The sequence below is a fragment of the Pollicipes pollicipes genome, unplaced genomic scaffold, assembly GCF_011947565.3.
Source record: "Pollicipes pollicipes isolate AB1234 unplaced genomic scaffold, Ppol_2.1 Scaffold_7253;HRSCAF=8739_pilon_pilon_pilon, whole genome shotgun sequence".
Taxonomy (NCBI): Eukaryota; Metazoa; Arthropoda; class Thecostraca; order Pollicipedomorpha; family Pollicipedidae; genus Pollicipes; species Pollicipes pollicipes.
Genome location: NW_023597048.1, coordinates 309452 through 329908, shown reverse-complemented (window position 1 = coordinate 329908; position 20457 = coordinate 309452). Strand labels below are relative to the sequence as shown.

At 52.6% G+C, this 20457-nt stretch overlaps 9 non-coding genes across 9 annotated transcripts; 1 reads left to right on the top strand and 8 right to left on the bottom strand.

The window, feature by feature from the left end:
- Nucleotides 1-2558: 2558 nt before the first annotated feature.
- Nucleotides 2559-2646, bottom strand: TRNAY-GUA (transfer RNA tyrosine (anticodon GUA)). Its single transcript is given in 2 exon segments — nt 2559-2594; nt 2610-2646. It is a non-coding gene; the product is annotated as a tRNA-Tyr (tRNA).
- A 2176-nt stretch (nt 2647-4822) lies between these two features.
- Nucleotides 4823-4910, bottom strand: TRNAY-GUA (transfer RNA tyrosine (anticodon GUA)). Its single transcript is given in 2 exon segments — nt 4823-4858; nt 4874-4910. It is a non-coding gene; the product is annotated as a tRNA-Tyr (tRNA).
- Nucleotides 4911-5952: 1042 nt separating this feature from the next.
- On the bottom strand, nt 5953-6040 carry TRNAY-GUA (transfer RNA tyrosine (anticodon GUA)). The gene is given in 2 exon segments: nt 5953-5988; nt 6004-6040. It is a non-coding gene; the product is annotated as a tRNA-Tyr (tRNA).
- A 1194-nt stretch (nt 6041-7234) lies between these two features.
- On the top strand, nt 7235-7322 carry TRNAY-GUA (transfer RNA tyrosine (anticodon GUA)). Its single transcript is given in 2 exon segments — nt 7235-7271; nt 7287-7322. It is a non-coding gene; the product is annotated as a tRNA-Tyr (tRNA).
- A 3774-nt stretch (nt 7323-11096) lies between these two features.
- On the bottom strand, nt 11097-11182 carry TRNAY-GUA (transfer RNA tyrosine (anticodon GUA)). The gene is given in 2 exon segments: nt 11097-11132; nt 11146-11182. It is a non-coding gene; the product is annotated as a tRNA-Tyr (tRNA).
- Nucleotides 11183-12232: 1050 nt separating this feature from the next.
- Nucleotides 12233-12320, bottom strand: TRNAY-GUA (transfer RNA tyrosine (anticodon GUA)). Its single transcript is given in 2 exon segments — nt 12233-12268; nt 12284-12320. It is a non-coding gene; the product is annotated as a tRNA-Tyr (tRNA).
- A 5322-nt stretch (nt 12321-17642) lies between these two features.
- TRNAY-GUA (transfer RNA tyrosine (anticodon GUA)) lies at nt 17643-17730 on the bottom strand. The gene is given in 2 exon segments: nt 17643-17678; nt 17694-17730. It is a non-coding gene; the product is annotated as a tRNA-Tyr (tRNA).
- Nucleotides 17731-18552: 822 nt separating this feature from the next.
- TRNAY-GUA (transfer RNA tyrosine (anticodon GUA)) lies at nt 18553-18640 on the bottom strand. Its single transcript is given in 2 exon segments — nt 18553-18588; nt 18604-18640. It is a non-coding gene; the product is annotated as a tRNA-Tyr (tRNA).
- Nucleotides 18641-19672: 1032 nt separating this feature from the next.
- Nucleotides 19673-19760, bottom strand: TRNAY-GUA (transfer RNA tyrosine (anticodon GUA)). The gene is given in 2 exon segments: nt 19673-19708; nt 19724-19760. It is a non-coding gene; the product is annotated as a tRNA-Tyr (tRNA).
- Between the last annotated feature and the right edge of the window lie 697 nt (nt 19761-20457).

Below are 20457 nucleotides of genomic sequence, written 5' to 3'. Positions count from 1 at the left end.
CGACTTTCAACTGTGGCAGGTGGCCACTTGTAAACCAAGCCTCACTGCCAAGGCCACTTGCTTCGGGCTACCTTGGCTTCCAGCTAGCCCCAAGAACCTCCGACTCCTCACTGATGATCAATGGTTGGACCCCATGAGGCAGTGTCTACTACCGAATAGGGGTGATGTCTACTACCGAACAAGGAACAGGGAAATTGAGTATCTAGGCCTCTGGTAGCTCAGTTGGCAGAGCGGTGGACTGTAGAGGGAAAGCACAGGCATCCATAGGTCGCTGGTTCAAATCCGGCCCGGAGGACGTTTTGAACTGACGCGGCGTTTGATGTTGCTGACAGTGTGTTCCATTTTATGTTATCCTTGCGCCATGAATCTTGGCCACAGCTGTAACGTCCAATAACCTATGCTGGGATGACTCAACCCCACCTCTCACGGACTCCCCGCGCTTCGGAAGTAGGCGGCGCGACAAACTGAATAGTAGAGGGGTTCCATCGGGAAGTACAGATGAGATCCTCATAATCTCCATCTTGAAAAACTGCGCCAATGAGTGAAGGAGACGTCGCGTCGATACATTGTTGTTCACACCCGATGGAGGATGACAGCGTCCGTTGCAGATGGCCGCCCGGCCCCACCCAGTCGGGTTGACCCCCAACCTATACCACTTTACTGCCTGCAGTCAGCGGCCGAAGCTCGACACGACGTGAACAAGTGCAGATGAAATAGCTTGACCAACAACCTTGGCCATCGTAATGGCTCAACATGTCCAAAAGACAGGATTATGCATCCGAAATGCACATTTTCAGGCATTGACGAGGCAGAGAATAGCGCCAATATCGGCTGCTGTCATACCCGGCGCCAAGTGACCCCACTGCGTCTTCCATATGTAACAGCCAGGACATGGCTACCAGCACCCATACGACGTGCGTCTATTGTGTGGGGGTCGGAAGAAACATGACTCGATACGCAGCTATCCTTCGAGTAGGGGAAGACTCGAAGACTAGACTAAAGACTAAAGACTAAAGAAAGTACTTATCGTTGAACCACGTCCCGTCATCAGCCGGGATGGCCAGCAAACATTAGGTACATCACGGGTCTGAAAATGTAAGTGCTCTCCGATAGCTTATCAAAAACGTTCTATGTCTCCGCAACTGGTACCACGGATGTTCACCGGCGCAGTATTACGCATCCCGCACTTCCAAGCGAAGACTGCATCTCGGCACAGCAGAGGAACAGCACGTGGACTGCGGCTTATTCTCTCGCCCATATCAGTCTTTCAGCCATGTGTTCACAAGTGAGCGGGTCACCATGTTAAGGTTGGTCTGGCATACGATCAGAAGGGGCTGGACGTCTGATATACATGCGTTCAAACGGGGCAAGTTGTCTCATTAATGTTCTAATAAGGACAGGTCGATATCCTACGCCGTTGCAGGGAGTTACCCATCGTACAAGAGCTGCCTGGTAAATTTAGCAGCTAGAAATAAACTACTACCGACCAAACGACAGGGAACTGCTAACTTTCTTCCATTTTAAGAAGGGCATCAGCAGTAGATCTTCATAGCACGACGAAACAGGCCAGTACTTCTTATTGTCGTAACGATGACGTGGCTTAACCAAGTTAGTCTCAAGTTTGGCAAGCCGCATTTCTGACACAAACGATCCACTTAACTCATCCCACTCGGTCAATAAGAGTGACCCACAGTGGTCTTGGCCAATTCTCTATAGAGCATCATTCAACAAACGTATCCACCTGAATCCATCTACCAACATCGACATTTCTAAAGTTCGTTAGCCAAAGACGACAGCGATGAAAGGGGCCAGTGACTTCGCAGCACATCGCAGGTGTGTGCTGCGTGTGTTTCAGCAGCGTCATCCCGTCTTGCAGATACGGTGAGCCCCGGCAAAGGCCGAGGTTCGTGGTCCGGTAATTTGGGCTACGGTTGCTCACAGCGTGTCGAACATCTGCCGCTGTCTGCGGGCAGCGAGGTGGTATGGGGTTGGGGCCACCCCCAGTGGGTGGCGCTGGGCGAATGTCTGCAATAGACGCTGTCACCCTCTGGTAGCTCAGATGGTAGAGCAGTGGACTGTAGAGGAAAAGTGCAGGCATCCATAGGTCGCTGGTTCAAACCCGGCCCGGAGGACATTTTAAGACATTTAACTTGTCGCACCCGTTATCATAGATACCAGCACAAGCGTGCTAGCATGTGCAGCACCACGGGACACTGTACTGTCTGAGGTAAACCACATCTTGGCTTACAATAATCGGGTGTGAAGAACAACGGAACAGCGTAAGATGTTCCTCAACTTACCGGCGCAGTATTTCAAGAAAGATCTTACGAGCATATGGTCTCTTAAACTGGCCGCTTTAACCTCTGCTCGCCTGTACTACTGCATTTGTGGCCCGCCGTCGTCTTCCGAACCACGCGGCGTTCGCGAGAGGTCGGCTCTGGCCGCCCCAACCTGGGCTATTGGTCAGGTGACAGCTTCGGTCAGGATTCAAGGCGCACGAATAACATCAAAATGGACATATCTGTCCAAAATTACCTACACCGGGTCAGTTCAAAACGTCCTCCGGGCCGGATTTGAACCAGCGACCTATGGATGCCCGTGCTTTCCCTCTACAGTCCACCGCTCTACCAACTGAGCTACCAGAGGCCGACGGCGTTCGACAGGCAGCCCGCCTGTGCCCGCCTGGTCCCACCCACCGGGTGTGATACACTTCACATTACTCTTCCCCACAAGAAGCGGCCGACGCTAAACAAGGGATTCGGGGATTCGACACGTGCAGCCGAGGTCTCCCGACCAAAGAACCTGGCCACCGCACTCTTTGACTGCGGATCGACGATGTGGATTTACCATCGTTGTGCGTCCCGTCCTCAGCCGATATAGCTCATGGGCATTTCCGGCATCTTCGATCTTCAGGGGCCATTGCTTTCAGTTCCCGGTATCCTGCTCTATCAACTAAGCTTCAAGACTGCCGACGACAGTGAAAGGCACGACATAGCCGCGCACACACAATTGTCAAAATGCAACAGTTGTGAGCTTTGCCGACGTATTATTCCTAATAAAACCTGTTACCAGCACGGAATGTCCCATGAAAGAACCAGTCACATGTCGCCGCAGCTGGTCCGACCGAGATACTGATCGGTAGAAAAACACACCTTCGGAGACTGCATCTCGGCACAGCAGACTATCCGCACCATTATTTCCGGCTCATTACATCCGGTAACATTCGATTGGCAATCCCATTTGTGCGCACGTGGGCTCTTCATAGTAGCAAGAGTGGTCTGACATGGGATCGAATTGGGATGGAACATAGAAAAGGTGGTGGGAAGAGATCGAATGTGCCGTCACGAGCTTGTCTGCCCATTTCAGCCACTCGCGGGACGATCATCAGTGTAACACCGTCGCCTCCTCTCCAGCTACATATACTTTCAATGTGAATTTATTTCATTTCAACCACACGCCTCACGCTACCCGGACTGGCTGCTGGGCTAGCTTTTCGGACTGAGGAAACACGCCAGATCGATATGTTGTTCAGCAAATGGGGCTATTTTGAAGAAAAATCATTATTCGGCGTTCCCTGTACAGCAGCATCCTGGCACGGCATGCGCAAAATACACCTAGCATTGGTAGTGTGATACGCCTACCGTCAAGGAGATCCAAGGGCTAAATATCCTCCGGGCCGGATTTGAACCAGCGACCTATGGATGCCTGCACTCTTCCTCTACAGTCCACCGCTCTACCAGCTGAGCTACCAGAGGGTGACAGTACCCGCATAGACAGGTCTGCCTACCGGCCCACCGGTTCCACCAACTGGGTGCTGCCCCCACCTCACGCCACCACTCCACTGCCCGTAGCCGCCAGCAGTCGCTAAGTGATATTACAACGCGAAAGCGAAATTCCCTTAGCCAGTGCAATGACTCAGCGTGTCCACAGGAACGGAAGGCCACGCTAAAATGCACAATTTCACGTGAAGACCACGTGGCGGAGCGCAAGCTAATACGTTGCTTTCCACGGGCCACATCGAATTTACTCCGCAGCTATTCCACTGCGAGTATCGCACAAGCCCCCACCACAGCACGGAAACATGCACACGAGAGGCGCGCGTCTCTGATATTTCCCACGGGATGTTACCAGCAAAACGGCCACCCTTTCACGACCCCACCAGCCACCGACGTCTGACTGATCAACGGCGGATGGACCCACGCGGTGATGCCTCCCACCAGGTGGGAGTAGCCTCAGCGTGTATAAGTGGACCACCCGCTGCTAATGAGGCCGCTCAGGTCATATTCTAACGCTAAGTGGTCCGCGTCAGCCTCTGGTAGCTCATTTGGTAGGTCGGTGGACAGTGCAGGGAAGCCACAGACATCCATAACTCGCTGGCTCAAATCCGACCCGGAGGGTGTTTTGGATTGATGGGGTGTCACCACTTCGAATGGCGACCTTTATTCGATACTGTCTGTCTGCCGCTAATACTGACAACGGCCGTCCAATCACATCTCTCGGAGTGGCCCAAGCCGACCATCTGCGAACGCCCCATCCTTCGGAAGCCAGCCGGGCGCATAGGAATGGCTGGGAGAGGGAAGCAGCCAGACAATGGCCGACAAACATGCATAATGTTTTGCAGAGTCCTTGCTGAAACACTTCAATGGCGAGTGCCGCTGAGGTGTTGTACCCCAAAAGCTGTTCTCAAATCGTGCCTTCGTTCCAAAACAGAATTCAGTATATCTTGGTCAGCAACGCCACGTCGCCACGAATACTATCCACACCTGACACGTCAGACGAGGGAAGTAGCCAGCAACCAGAAGGAGATACACAGGTTAAAACGTCCTCCGGGCCGGATTTGAACCAGCGACCTATGGATGCCCGTGCTTTCCCTCTACAGTCCACCGCTCTACCAACTGAGCTACCAGAGGGTGAAAAAGCCCGCTGCAGACAGCCGCTGGCCCCACCCACTGGGGGTGGACCTCCACTCCACACCACTTCACTGCCCAGTCAGCGGTCGACGCACGAGGTGATCTGAAAAAGCGCAGCCAGAACTAACCCACCAATAACTTTGACCATTCGAAGGGCTCCATAACGTCTCCGAAAGAAAGGATGACGTCACGAAAATGCATACTTTCAGGCAGAGACGAAGCAATGAAAGACATCATTATCCCTACTAATGACGCCAGGACCCCATTTACTCCATCGCACGTCTTGCACGTGTAACAACCGAGACATGCAAACAAGCACGAATATGGCGTACGTCCATTGTATGCAGGTCGGAAGGAAAATGACTCTACATACGACCGAAATGCACGTGACTGGAGGTAGTGAGGTGGTGTGGAGTTGCCCCCTCCCCCTCCCCCAGTGGGTGGGGCCGAGTGAATGTCTGCAATAGACGTTGTCACCCTCTGGTAGCTCAGCTGGTAGAGCGGTGGACTGTAGAGGAAAAATGCAGGCAACCATAGGTCGCTGGTTCAAATCCGGCCCGGAGGACATTTTCAGGCATTTAAACTTGTTGAGCCCGTTACCCTGGACGATAGCACAAGTGAGTTATCGCGTGCAGCGCTACGGAACGCCATACTATCCGCAGTCAGCGGTCGACGCTCAAGATGCTGTGCAGCCAGGTTGGTCGGGCCGAGGGAAACCATCCATTCGGGCTCAAGATAATCGGGTGTGAGAAACAACGGAACGGAGTGGCATATCGTTCACTCACCGGCGCAGTATTTCAAAAAAGATATTACAAGCATTTCGTCTCTTAAGATGGCGGCTTTATCCTATGCTCGCCTGTACCACTGCTTTCTTGCCCGCCGCCATCTTCCGCACCACGCGGCGTTCACGAGAGGCCGGCTCTGGCCACCCCAGCACAGGCTATTGGTCGGATGACAGCTTCGGTCAGGATTCAAGGCACACGAATGACATGCAAGTGGGCACATCTGTCCAACACGGCCTACGCCGCGTCAGTTCAAAACGTCCTCCGGGCCGGATTTGAACCAGCGACCTATGGATACCTGTGTTTTTCCTCTACAGTCCACCGCTCTACCAACTGAGCTACCAGAGGATGACGTAAAGCACTCAATGTCATAACGCGGCCTAAATGGCCTGACAAACAGCGGGCGGTTCACACAGAAAGGCCGAGGCCGCTCCCACGTGGTTGAAGACACCGCCTCATCAGGCCCACCAGTTCGCCATCACTCAAGTGTGTGTGTGTGTGGGGGGGGGGGGGGTTGGGGGGGCTAGTGGAAACAGCAAAAGTCCGGCATGCCCACAGCAAGTGGCTGTGATGAACACACCTTGCCAGTGAGGCTAGGTGTAGAGGTGAAGGCTGCGTCACGTCTGAACGTCACGTTGAGGACTCCAATATACAATGAAGCTCTCTTCGACATACCCAGTCGATCGCTTCCCACCGGGTGACCCGAGCCACCAATACAGCAGTGATTGGAAGTGGGTACTGCAAGGTAGTCCACTATCAACTGTCTTTTCCCACAGTGGCTCGCGCTTCTGTGTCTGGCAGCTATTGCCTGCTAAATATCCTCTGGTAGATAACCATTTGGTGCAGACTGTACTGCGAGGCGATGCACTGAGCTGCGGGAGGCTGACGGCGCTAGACACGCGGCCAGGCTGTGGTCGCCCGGTCCCACCCAATGGGCAAGGGGGGGGGGGGGTCATTAGCACCACTCTATCGTTCGCAGTCAACGGCCGACGCGACCGCAGATACCAACACACTCAAACGAAATTCCCCGATCAAAGATCTTAACCCAAGCCATCCCAAGGACTCAGCGTGGTCATAGCGCGAAAAATGTCGCTGAAATGCGCGACTTCCGTTGAGCACCGGACAGGAAAAAAGACAACAAGGAAGACATCATTGTCCGCTGGCTGCCAAGTGCGACCTCGTGGCAATTTTACCTGAAGTCTGCACATGCCGCACCCACACATGGACACGCGAACTCGACAGCAGGGGTCTCTCACACGGGTTTGGAATAGACATGGCTTGACATGCATCCAGCGTTTGACCGCGGCTACACAAGGTAGATCTATCGCCGAAGCGTGTCCAGTCATCCGCCGAAATAGCTAGCGTGGATCGATTAAATCATCCATTTTCAAAAGCCTGTGTCCTCAGTCTGGCAACCAGAGGGTGAACACCACGAGAAAGTGCCTTACACTACGTGGAAGTGACCTCAGTGTAGATAAAAGGACCGCCCCCTGCTAGTGAGACCACTCGGACCTCGTTCTGGCATTGAGTGGTCTGCATCAGCCTCTGGTAGCTCAGTTGGTAGAGCGGTGGACTGTAGAGGAAAGGCACGGGCATCCATAGGTCGCTGGTTCAAATCCGGCCCGGAGGACGTTTTGGACATATGCAGTGTGAGTCGTTTGTGACAATAATCTTGATTTGACGTTTGTCCAGGTTGAATCCTGACCATGGCTGTCCTATGCAGAATTTCTTCGGTATACCTTCAAGGCCGGCACTACATCACAGGACACGTCGACCACCCTTGGTTACAAGCTCAGGGCGAGGCCTGTGGCACGTGTATGGGGTACGGAGGAAAACAAGCTTAAAACGTTCTCCGGGCCGGAATTGAACGAGCGACCTAAAGATACCTGTACCTTTCCCCACAGTACACCGCTCCACCACCTGAGCCACCAGAGGCTAGCGGTATTCGATACAACAGACAATCGGTCAGCGGCCGCCCGATTACATCCCAGACGTTTGGTAAAAAGTCAACGTTAGCATGTCGTCTTTATATTTCAGTGAGGTTGCAATAGTTCTCACCGAAGTATTCCCGTCAAAGGGGCTCTCACTGGCGCTGTGATCAAAGGATGCGATTAAAACGTTGGATAAACCACAGTTTAACCCACGCAGGGTCGGTCGAAAAGCATCCGCCGCAGTGCCAAACGAACTACTATAGGCGGACAACAGAGAGTTCATCTGGAGACCGGCCCTTGTTTCTATCACTTGAGGGTGGCCCGGCCCCACTTAACATCACTCCACAGCCCGCCGCAGGCAGCCGGCGATGTCACACACCACATGTCAACACGCGCACATGAAGTATGCCGAGCCAAGACCTTGAGCAGTACTGGGACTTAACGTGTTCAAACGACATGTATGCAGCAGCGCGTTCACCGATTCAACGTCAACAACACTGAAAATGCACGGTTTTCTGAAGCGTGCAATACCCAAGAGACCGCATCTCGGCACAGCAGAGCATCCTCCCCATAAACTGTGGTTCATTCTCTGTCCCGCGCCTGCCTTTTAATCACATGCGCACGCGTGAACAGCCCACTTTGTTTGATGCGGTCTCACGCGGGATCGGATTATATGCATGATATACAGGTATTTACGCATGGTAACTTCTCTCAGTATTTTCCTGGAAGCCGGCCGATGTCCCTGGTTTTTCTAGTGAGTTCATAGTTGAGTCGTTAACTAAAAGTACCGCCTTTTGATCTCAACCGAATTTCATTCCTGTCTTACTTCAATCCACCACGAACGATATACCAACGCAAATCTTCAGCATTACGCGGGAGTAGAGGCTGCGGTGTTCTGTTTGCTTTCTGGCAGTGATGTTCACTTTTTTGTAATTCGTGCGCCTGGCCACAGCTGTCACGCATCCAATAACTTGTGCTTAGACGGACCGAGTCGAACTCCCGAGGGCGTTATGTGCATAGGCGACTACTGACGCGCTGTTCTTCACGAATGGTCATTTACTTTCGCCAGTACAACCATGGCACCAACCCTGCTAACCATACCTGACCCTGCAGGTGTAGCCTGAAGGTCGCGTCCAACCCAATGTTAAATGTCCTCCGGGCCAGATTTGAACCAGCGACCTATGGATGCCCGTGCTTTCCCTCTACAGTCCACCGCTCTACCAACTGAGCTACCAGAGGCTGGCGGCGTTAGACAGGCAGCCGGCCTGCACCCGCCTGGTCCCACTCACCGGGGGTGATGCACTTCACATTACTCTTCCTCTAACAAAAAGTGGCCGACGCTAAACAAGGGATTCGGGGGTTCGACACGTGCCGCCGAGGTCTCCCGACCAAAGAACCTGGCCACCGCAGGGACACAGCGTAGTCGCGGGACAGAATTATGCCGCTGCAATGTACGCTTTTCGGCTAATATATGGAACATAAGGCCGCGCATACTCGCCACTGGGTACGCCCGGCCCCGCAGCCGATCCGCTGCAAGTATTGCAATGTCACCATCCGGAACAGAGGCCAGCACTCGAGCGAGGTTCTTCCGATGCGTGCCGTTACAGCACAGACATGACTCGACCTTCAGTCATCCTTTGACTGCGGATCGACGATGTGGATTTACCATCGTTGAGCGTCCCGTCCCCAGTCAAGACACCGCATGCACATTTCCGGCATCTTCGATCTTCAGAGGCCATCGCTTTCAGTTCCCGGTATCCTGCTCTATGAACTAAGCTTCAAGACTGCCGATGACAGTGAAAAGCGCGGCAGAGCCGCGCACACACAATCGTCAAAATGCCACATTTGTGAACTTTGCCGACGTCTTATTCCTAACAAAACCTGTCGCCGGCACAGAATGTCCCATGAAAGAACCAGTCGTATGTCTCCGCAGCTAGTCCGACCGATACTGACCGGTACAAAATCACACCGTCGGAGACTGCATCTCGGCACAGCAGACTATCCGCACCATTATTTCCGGCTCATTACATCCGGCAACATTCGATTGTCAATCCCATTTGTGCGCACGTGGGCTCTTCATAGTAGCAAGAGTGGTCTGACATGGGATCGAATTGAGATGGAACATATAAAAGGTGGTGGGAAGAGATCGAATGTGTCGTCACGAGCTTGTCTGCCCATTTCAGCCACTCGCGGGTCGATCATCAGTATAACACCGTCGCCTCTTCTCCATCTACATATTCTTTCAATGTGCATTGATTTCATTTCAACCACACGCCTCACGCTGCCCGGACTGGCTGCTGGACTAGCTACTCGTACTGAGGAAACACGCCAGATCGATATGTTGTTCAGCGAATGTGGCTATTTGGAAGAAAAATCATTATTCGGCGCGCCCTGTAGAGCAGCATCCTGGCACGGCACGTGCTTAATACACCTGACACTGATAGTGTGATACGCCAACCGTCAAGGAGGTCTAAGGGCTAAAGATCCTCCGGGCCGGATTTGAACCAGCTACCTATGGATGCCTGTACTCTTCCTCTACAGTCCACCGCTCTACCACCTGAGCTACCAGAGGCCGACAGTATCCACATAGACAGACGGTCTGCTTACCGGCCCACCGGTTCCACCAAATGAGGCGGTAAGTTGAATTACGGCCCAGTTGGTGGAAAAATAACAACTGCCCCCACCTTACGCCACCACTCCACCGCCCGTAGCCGCCGGCAGTCGCTAAGCGATGTCAAAACGCGAAAGCGAAATTCCCTTGGCCAGTGCAATAACTCAGTATGTTCAAAGGAACGGAGTGCGATAAAAAATGCACCTTTTTCACGTTAAGACCACGCGGCGGAGGGCAAATTTATACGTTGCTTTCCACGGACCACATCGTACTTCCTTCGCAGCTATTCCACTGCAAGTATGGCACAAGCCCGCACCACGGCACAGAAACACGCACACGAAAGGTGCACGTCTCCGATATTTCCGAGGAATGTTACTAGAAAGACGGCCAGCCTTTCACGACCCCACCAGCCATCGACGTCTGACTGATCAACAACAGGTGGATCCACGCGGTGATGCCTCCCGCCAAGTGGGAGTAGTCTCAGCGTATGAAAGTGGACTGCCCGCTGCTAATGAGGCCGCCCAGGCCATATTCTGCCGTTCAGTGTGTGACCCAAGCCGATCTGACGCGAAACCTGGGAAGCCGGCCGGGCGCCTAGGAATGGCTGGAAGAGGGAAGCAACCGGGCAATGGCCGACAAAATGTGCATAACGCCTTGCAGAGTCCTTGCTGAAACACTTCAAAGGTGAGTGCCGCTGAGATATTGCACCACAAAAGCTGTTCTAAAATCATACCCTCGTTTCCAAAACAGAATTCAGTATATCTTGGTCAGCAACGCCACGTCGCCACGAATACTATCCACACCTGACACGTCAGACGAGGGAAGTAGCCAGCAACCAGAAGGAGATACACAGGTTAAAACGTCCTCCGGGCCGGATTTGAACCAGCGACCTATGGATGCCCGTGTTTCCTCTACAGTCCACCGCTCTACCAACTGAGCTACCAGAGGGTGAAAGCACCCGTTGCAGACAGCCGCTGGCCCCACCCACTGAGGGTGGACCTCCACTCCACGCCACTCCACTGTCCGCAGTCAGCGGTCGACGCACGAGGTGATCTGAAAAAGCGCAGCCAGAACTAACCCAAGAACTTTGACCATTCGAAGGGCTCCATAACGTCTCCGAAAGAAAGGATGACGCCACCGATATGCATACTTTCAGGCAAGACGAAGCAAAGGAAGACATCATTATCCCTACTAATCACGCCGGGGTCCCATTTACTCCATCGCGCGTCTTGCACATATAACAACCAAGACATGGAAACCCGTACGAATGCGGCGTACGTCTCTTGTATGCAGGTCGGAAGGAAAATGACTCGACATACGACCGAAATGCACGTGACTGGAGGTAGCGAAGTGGTGTGGAGATGCCCCCCCCCCCCCTCCCCCCAGTGGACGGGGCCGAGTGAATGTCTGCAATAGACGCTGTCACCCTCTGGTAGCTCAGTTGGTAGAGCGGTGGACTGTAGAGGAGAGGCGCAGGCATCCATACGTCGCTGGTTCAGATCCGGCCCGGAGGACATTTTAAGCCCTTAATTTATTTAACCCGTTACCCTGGACGATAGCAGAAGTGAGTAAGCATGTGCAGCGCTACGGAACGCCATACTATCCGCAGTCAGTGGCCGACGCTCGAGATGCTGTGCAAAACCGCAGCCAGCCAGGCTGGTACTGTCCGAAGGAAGCCATACACTCTGGCTCAAAATAATCGGGTGTAAGGAACAACAGAAAGGAGTCGTTCACTCACCAGCGCAGTATTTAAAAAAAAACATATTATCAGCATTTCGCGCCTTAAGTTGCCGGCTTTAACCTATGCCCGCCTGCACTACTGCTTTCTTGGCCCGTCGCCATCCTCCGAGGCACGTGGCATTTGCGAGAGGTCGGCCCCAGCAGCACTACCATAGGCTTTTAGTCGGGTGACAGCTTCGGTCAGGATTCAAGGCACACGAATGACAAGCAAATGGGCATATCTGTCCAACACGGCCTACGCTGCGTCAGTTCAAAACGTCCTCCGGGCCGGATTTGAACCAGCGACCTATGGATACCTGTGCTTTTCCTCTACAGTCCACCGCTCTACCAACTGAGCTACCAGAGGATGGCGTAAAGCACTCAACGTCAAAACGCGGCCCGAACGGCTTGACTAACAGCGGGCGGTTCACATCTTAAGGCCGAGGCCGCTCCCACGTGGTGGAAGACACCGCCTCATCAGGCCCACCAGTTCGCCATCAGTCAAGAGCATGTGTGTGTGTGTGGCTCTACCGCCCTACCGCCATATGGGGCCCACCAGTTTGCCATCAGTCAAGAGTATGTGTGTGTGTGTGGCTCTACCGCCCACCGCTCTACCAACTGAGCTACCAGATGCCGACAGTATCCACATAGACAGACGGTCTGTTCACCGGCTCGCCGGTCCCACCAACCTGGGGCCGCTCTCACTTCACCCCACCACTCAACAGCCTGCAGCAACCGACAGTCGTTCAGCGATGTCAACACGCGAAGGCGAAATTCCCTTGGCCAATGCAAGGACTGCGTGTCCACAGGAACGGAGTGCGATGTTTAAATGTAAAATTTCACGTGAAGACCACGTGGCGGAGGGCAAGTTAATCGTTGCTTTCCACGGGCCGCAGCGAAGTTACTCCGCAGCTATTCCGCTGCAAGTCTCGCACAAGCCCCCACCACGCCACGGAAACATGCCCTCGAAGGGACTGGCCTCTTTATGATATTGCCGCGGGGAAATTAGAACTTTCACGACCAGCCTTTCACACAACTCTATCAGCCGCCAGCTCCTGACTGATCAACAACGGGTGGAGCCACGCGGTGGTGCGTTCTGGCGAGTGCGAAACGCCGCAGCGTATAGAAGTGGACTGCCCGCTGCTAATGAGGCTGCTCAGACCAAATGCTAACAAAGGGTGGTTCATGTCAGCCTCTGGTAGTTCAGATGGAAGAGCGGTGGACTGTAGAGGGAAAGCACAGGCATCCATAGGTCGCTGGTTCAAATATGGCCCGGAGGATGTTCTGGACCCACGCGGTGTAAAATATCCCATGTGCACCATGTGTGAATGTTGACCTTAATTCCGTGTCCTGTCTGTCGTTAATACTGACAGCAATAATGACATTTGTCGAAATGATCCAAGCCGATATGCTGCGAACGTTCCATCCTTCGGAAGCCACCGGCGCGGCTAGAAAGGGCTGGGAGACGGAAACAGCCAGCCAGGGCCGGCAAAATAGACATGATGCCTGCAAGACCTGTACTGAAACACTTTATTGGTAAGTGCTGATAAGCTGTTGCGGGCCACTGCTTTTCTCAAATCATAAGTTCCTACACATAATTCAGTATATCTTTGTCAGCAACGCCACGTCACCGCGGATACTATCCACACCTAACACTCCAGAGGAGGAGAGTGGCAAGTACCCAGGGAAAGGGTATCAACAAGTTAAAACGTCCTCCGGGCCGGGTTTGAACCAGCGACCTATGGATACCTGTGTTTCCTCTACAGTCCACCGCTCTACCAACTGAACTACCAGAGGGTGAAACAGTATTCTGCAGACAGCCGCCGGGCCCCACCCACTGGAGGTGGACCCCCACTTCATACCATTTCACTGACCGCAGTCAGCGGCCGACGCTTGAGATGATGTGAAAAACCGCAGTCAAAACTATCCGACCGAGATCTTTGACCATTCGAAGGGCTCGATAACGTCTCCGAACGAAAGGATGACGTCACCGAAATGAGCGTTTTCGGGCCAAGACGAAGCACAGAATGATATCATTATCCCTGCTAATCACGCCCGGCCCCAAGTTAATTCATCGCACATCTTGCACATTTAACAGACGAGACATGGAAACCAGCACCCGTACGGCACTCGCCTCTTGAGTGTGTATCGGAAAAAATGACTCGACATACAGCCAGCTTTTGATTACGAATAGGCAAGGTGGATTTACTGCCCAACCACGTCCAGTCGTCAGTCGGGATAACCAACACGTCCGAATGCCGTTTCCGATCTTCAGATGCCTTTGCTCCTTGTCTACAACATCCTGCACTATCAACTGTGTTACCAAACGTCGGACAAGGAAAATCCCATGGGCAATCCCCCTTATTTTTCAACACTGCGCCTTCATGAATCAGGGTGAATAATCGCCTTCCTGATGCTACAACTGCCAATACCCGATAACACCAGTATGTGGCAGGACGTGAAGAACGCGCCACGTGTCTCCGTAACTGGTACCACGAACAGTGACAGATGCAGTACAGCACCCACAAAAACTTCACTGGGCAAACTGCATCTCGGCACAGCAGAGCAACCACCCTTAAAGGGAATGCCCCACATCTGAGGATATTTAAGCAAGCAGCATGCCTGATGAAAAACACTCCCTTATGACATTTGGTATACTCTTCAGTGGAAAAGACTGCTCGAGATATGACAAGTTCTATGTTAGTTAATACGCTCCTGATCGCGTCAATGTTTGATTGCGTCATCGTACCCTGCATCACACTCATTACGAGGCAAGTGACGGCCAGTATATTTGGAAATCGTGCTCACGAGCGCCAGAGCCAGAGATAAACAACTCGAAGAGTGTAGTCCCATTGGCATCCCTTGGTCGCTGCATGGAGATACGAAATGACACATTTTAAATGATGTTACTATGACATTATGGATGTCTGGATGGCCTTGAAATAGTCGGCACAAAATAGCTAAAATAATTTCTGGGACGTGTAGCTCAGAGACTAAACGGGTTGAAGTTTTAAGAACGTCAGGGTTGTATACTACACCGAACGATTTTCAAGATGTTTATTTCATTTCAAAACCCCATACAAATGTGGAGCACACCCATTGAACGGTGGCTCCCCCCCCCCCGTCCACATCTGTATTTGAGCCATGTGTACGCCGGCGGGCTGTTCGAAATGTTTGCTACGGTGCGACATCGGACCGGATATGTATTACATAGGTACATCTGTTTACCAACGGTAAGCTTCCTCGCGAATATCCTGTCCAGACCGGTCGAAATGCGTCCAGCGTCCAATAACACCAGCACCACCAGCATGTGGTACCTCGTGGTAGAACGCGCCACATGTATCCACAACTGGTAACACATGCGCTCACCGAATCAGCATGGTGCAACCGAAAACTTCACTCAGGAGACTGCATCTCGGCACAGCAATGCAACCGCCCTTTAACGGCGGCTAATACTCCCGCTCAAATAGTCCTTTCAGTCATGTGAACGCTCGCGGGCTGTTCGCAATGTTTGGTGTGGTCTGACGTGGGATGGGGATTGCATGATATAGATATATAAATGCATATATATATATATATATATATATATATATATATATATATATATGTGCGTGTGTCTATAGCTCCCTCCCCACTTTCTTGCCAAGACCAGTCGATAAGCGTTCAACCATTGCCGCCACCAACATGCATTTATCACGATCACTTAACCTCAGCCCGTCTGACAAAAGGTTTGATGGGCAGCATGTAGCCCACGCTCAGGGCAAAGGCAAGAATGCAAAACGTCCTCCGGGACGGACTTGAACCAGCGACCTATGGATACCTGTGCTTTTCCTCTACAGTCCACCGCTCTACCAACTGAGCTACCAGAGGCTGACGTAGGCCACCCGATGTCAGAACGCGGCCCGAGCGGTGGCCTCACTAGCATCGCTGTTCCACTTTCACACGCCGAGGCCATTCCCAGTCGATGGCAGTCCACTTCATGGGTCCGACTCGTGCAAATGACTGAGATAAGTATACCATAATAGTCACACTGAGGTTAACGATGTCGGTGGTGTCACTTCTGAAAGCCAAGCGAAATACTGAAAATGCGTAGGAAAGTTCCCTCCGCCCATATCTCAGATTTCCACGCGACGTCCAACTTTGACAAGATAACCAACTCTGCACCTAGCTCCACTACCTAGGTGCATTTATTACGGTCCCTTGCTTCGGACTAGCCGAACTTCTGGCTTCTCGCACCAAACCACTACTCCTCACTGGTGCCCAAAGGGTACAACTCGTGAGGCGTACCTGCAACCGAGTGAGGGACCTCGGCGCGTACAAGTGAACCGGAAACTGCTAAGCTGATCGCTCGGGCCTCGTTTTCACATTGAGTGGTTCACGTCAGCCTCCGGTAGCTCACTTGGTGGAACGGTAGACTGTAGAGTGAAGAAGAGTGCTATTGGCCTACGATCTTGGCCATAGAACAAATGGCCTATGGTCTATTGAGGTCAAGGTCATATATGGTCAAGGGCGAAATTTTAGGTGAAATGATAAAATGCATGTTGCAAATAATTATTTCTAGCGGGCTGATGGCGGATTAGCATTGTAGCAGAGCGGGCTTTTGCGGGCTGGATCACAAGCTAAGCAGCACAAGCTAGGCTGCGGCCTAATTTTTTGGAGCAAGTTGCGTCTCGAGTACAGTTGTTTACGTGCGGCGAGCTCCCTCGTCAATTTCCTTGTGAAAACCGGTCGACATGCTATTGTCGGTACTAATAAGCATTCATCACGTTCACTGGCCTCCGGCTACGCCAACATGACGCTTCGCTCACGAACTTCGACTGCCGACTGGTGCCCAATGGATGGTCCCCATGAGGCGTTGCCAGCAACCAAATCGGGGTAGCCTGGGCATGTAAGAGTAAAGCGGAAATGCCTTATCAAACCGCTTGGGCCTCGTTCTGGCATTGATTGCCACATGTCAGCCTCTGGTAGCTCAGTTGGTACAGCGGTGGATTGTAGGGGGAATGCACAGGCATCCATAGGTCGCTGGTTCAAATCCGGCCCGGAGGACGTTTTTAAATGACGTGGCGTTTGCCCCTACTGACACAAGTGCTCATTTTCATGGGCACCTGTGCCAGTGCAACGTCATGAGTCAAATCAGTCATGAGCACCAGACGCGCAATGGTTAACGCGACGGCGTTAATCATTGCGCGTCAGGGAAACCAGAGGTAGGGGGTTCGATTCCCCGCGGTGCCCACTCTTCCTGCCAGGGTGAGAGGCCGGCGACGCCATATAGGTTCAGCAGCCGAGTGCGTCGTAAAGCCCCAATGACACACGCGTGTCATTCGGGCGTCGTAAATCCCGAATCCTGAAACCTGTGCTGGGGCGTCCCGAGACGGCCTTTCGCAAACTTTCCGTGTCATGGACGACGGCAGCGCGCCAAGAGGCGGGTGGTGGACGGAAGCGGCCCTAAGCAGACAGCCTGAGCAGACAAGATGCTTGCAAAACCCCTTTTTGAGGCACCGCTTTGGTGAAAAGGTGAGATGCTATGCACCCAATGTCCTGCCTCATGCGTATGGTTGGTTTCAAAATAGAACTTGGCGCACCTTGGAAAGCAGCACTTTTCAGGATTACATGTTGGCCCACCTGGCAGAAAATCCGATGCGCGGTGTGTGACTGAAGTCCAGAGTGAGGAGGTCCAGAAGTTAAAACGTCCTCCGGGCCGGATTTGAACCAGCGACCTATGGATGCCTGTGTGTTTCCTCTACAGTCCACCGCTCTACCAACTGAGCTACCAGAGGATGGAGCCCGTTGCAGAAAACAGTCCGGCCCCAACCAGTGGGGAGGAGGGGGGAGGGGGGGGGGGGGCGGGACGGACCTCTTTCACACCACTGCACTGTCCGCAGTCACCGGCCGACGCAACCGCCAACAACAACCGTGGCTGAAATTGCAGAACGAGTTTGATTTACCGTCGAGCCGCGTTCCGTCGTCAGTCGAGCTATCCAGAAAGCATAAATGCCACTACCGATCTTCAAATGCCTATGCTCCCTGTCTACAGCATTCTGCTCTAGAAACTGGGTTACAAAACGGCTGACGAAGAACATCACATCGACACTAACCTGAATCTTCAACACTAAGGCACGCATGGACTAGGATGAATCATCGCCTTTCCAATGCTACGACTGCCACTAACTGATGCCACCAGCATGTGGTAGGTTGTGGAAGGACACGCCACATGTTCCGCAACCAGTAACAGACATGTTCAACGACTCAGTATAATACAACCGAAAGCTTCACTGGGGAGACTGCATCTCAGCACAGCAGAGCAACCGCCCTTAAACGGCGGCTCATATTCCCGCTCACATATGCCTTTCGGCGATGCGTGCGCTGGCGGGCTGTTCCCAATGCTTGGTTTGGTCTCACATGGGATGGGAGATGCATGATTTAGGTACATATGTTTATAGCTCCTTCGTTAATTTCCTTGTCAAGACCGGTCGATATTCGTTCAGCTATTCTTGCTACCAAAGCGCATTAATCACGGGCATTTACTTCGGGCTACCTGACAAAAGCTTTGATGGGCAGCATGTAGCTCACGTCAAGGGTAAGGACAAGATTGCAAAACGTCCTCCGGGCCGGATTTGAACCAGCGACCTATGGATGCCTGTGCTTTCCCTCTACAGTCCACCGCTCTACCAACTGAGCTACCAGAGGTTGATACCGCCCACAAGTGTCAGAACGCGGCCCAAGCCGTGGCCTCACTAGCATCGCTGTTTCACTTTCACACACCGAGGCCACTCCCACTCAATGGCAGTCCGCCTCATGGGTCTGACCCGTGCAAATGACTGAAATACGTATACCAAAAAAGTCAAACTAGCATCAACGATGTCGGTGGTGTCACTTCTAAAAACCAAGTGAAATAGTAAAAATGTGTAGGAAAGCTCCCTCTCCCTCATCTCTCAGATTTCCACGTGACGTCCAATTGTGACACGGTAGCTACCTCTACACCTAGCTTCGCTACCTAGGTGCATTCACTACGGCCCCTTGCTTCGGGCTACTCGGACTTGCGGCTACCCCCACCAGCCCCCGACTCCTCAGTCGTGACCAGTGGGCGGACCCCATGAGGCGGCGTCTGCTGCCGAGCGAGGGTGGCCTCGGCGCGTACAAGTGAACCAGAAACTGCTAGTCTGGTCGCTCGGCCCTCGTTTTTACATTGATTGAGCAGCTTCAGCCTCTAGTAGCTTACGTGGTGGAACGGTTGACCGTACAGGGAAGGCCCGGGCATCCATAGGTCGCTGGTTCAAATCCGGCAAGGACGATGTTTTGACTGATACAGTGTGTGCCATTTAGAATGATCCCCTTTTTCGATATTGTTTGTCTGTCCTCAATCTTAACGACGGCTGTTTTATGGCATTTGTCGAGGTGACCCGACCCCACCTGCCGCGAACGTTCCATCCTTCGCAAGCCGGCGGCGCGCTTGCGAGGGGGTGGCAGTGGGAAAAAAAACAACATGGAGCTGACGGAACAGAAATGATACGCGCAAAATCCCCGCTAAAACACTTCATTGGTGAGCGCTGCTGAGCTGTTGCCGCCTCATGCTGTTCCCAAATCACACGCCTGTCTCCAAAACATAATTCAATGCATCTTGGTAAGCAACAACACGTCACCGGGAATACTAACCACACCCGACACTCCAGGTGAGGGGATTGGATGACATCCAGGAGAAGAGATACACAAGATAAAACGTCCTCCGGGCCGGATTTGAACCAGCGACCTATGGATGCCCACGCTCTTCCTCTACAGTCCACCGCTCTACCAACTGAGCTACCAGAGGATAAAAACGTCCATTGCAGACAGCTGAACGGCCCCGTCCAATCGGGGCGCCCCCACCCCCTCCCCTCCACACTACTTCCTTGCCCGCACGGCCCAGACTTGGTGGGCTTTTGCGGGTCAAAAATGTTTGCAGGCAAATCAATGTATTTATTGCTATTCCTTTGGTTTTAAAATCCCCCAAAACCAGCGTGCGCTGCCAGACACAGAAAAATCATGAAACAATTCTTTCCTTTTGGCAGCAAGAGTACCAATGACAGAAAACCATGGCAGATCTAACACACCAGTAAAAGAGGTTACACATATTGAACAGCTTTAGGAAAACATTTCACTACAACAAAACAAGACTAACAACCAAATTTTGAAAGCTATGACCTGATTCCATCGAGCAGCAGTAAGGGGGCTCGTTAAATTAAATACAGCTATACATTGCTCTTGGCTGTTGTGAGGGTGTGGTACACTCAGCCTCTCTTGAGTTACACAAATACCATACCCCACAAATCACAATCAGCATCCATAATTAGCGAAATGCGTGGGGAAACTGCCAGCCTTTCATTGTCCTAGCCTCACTCACTTGCCAATACAGGCAGGCACTTACTGGCGTATCAAACGCGCAACAATCATGGAAACTAAAGAAGCGGTAGCATAGCTTGTTCCTCTTTGTCTGCGGAACGTGCAATTCGTGACCTCGACTACAGAGG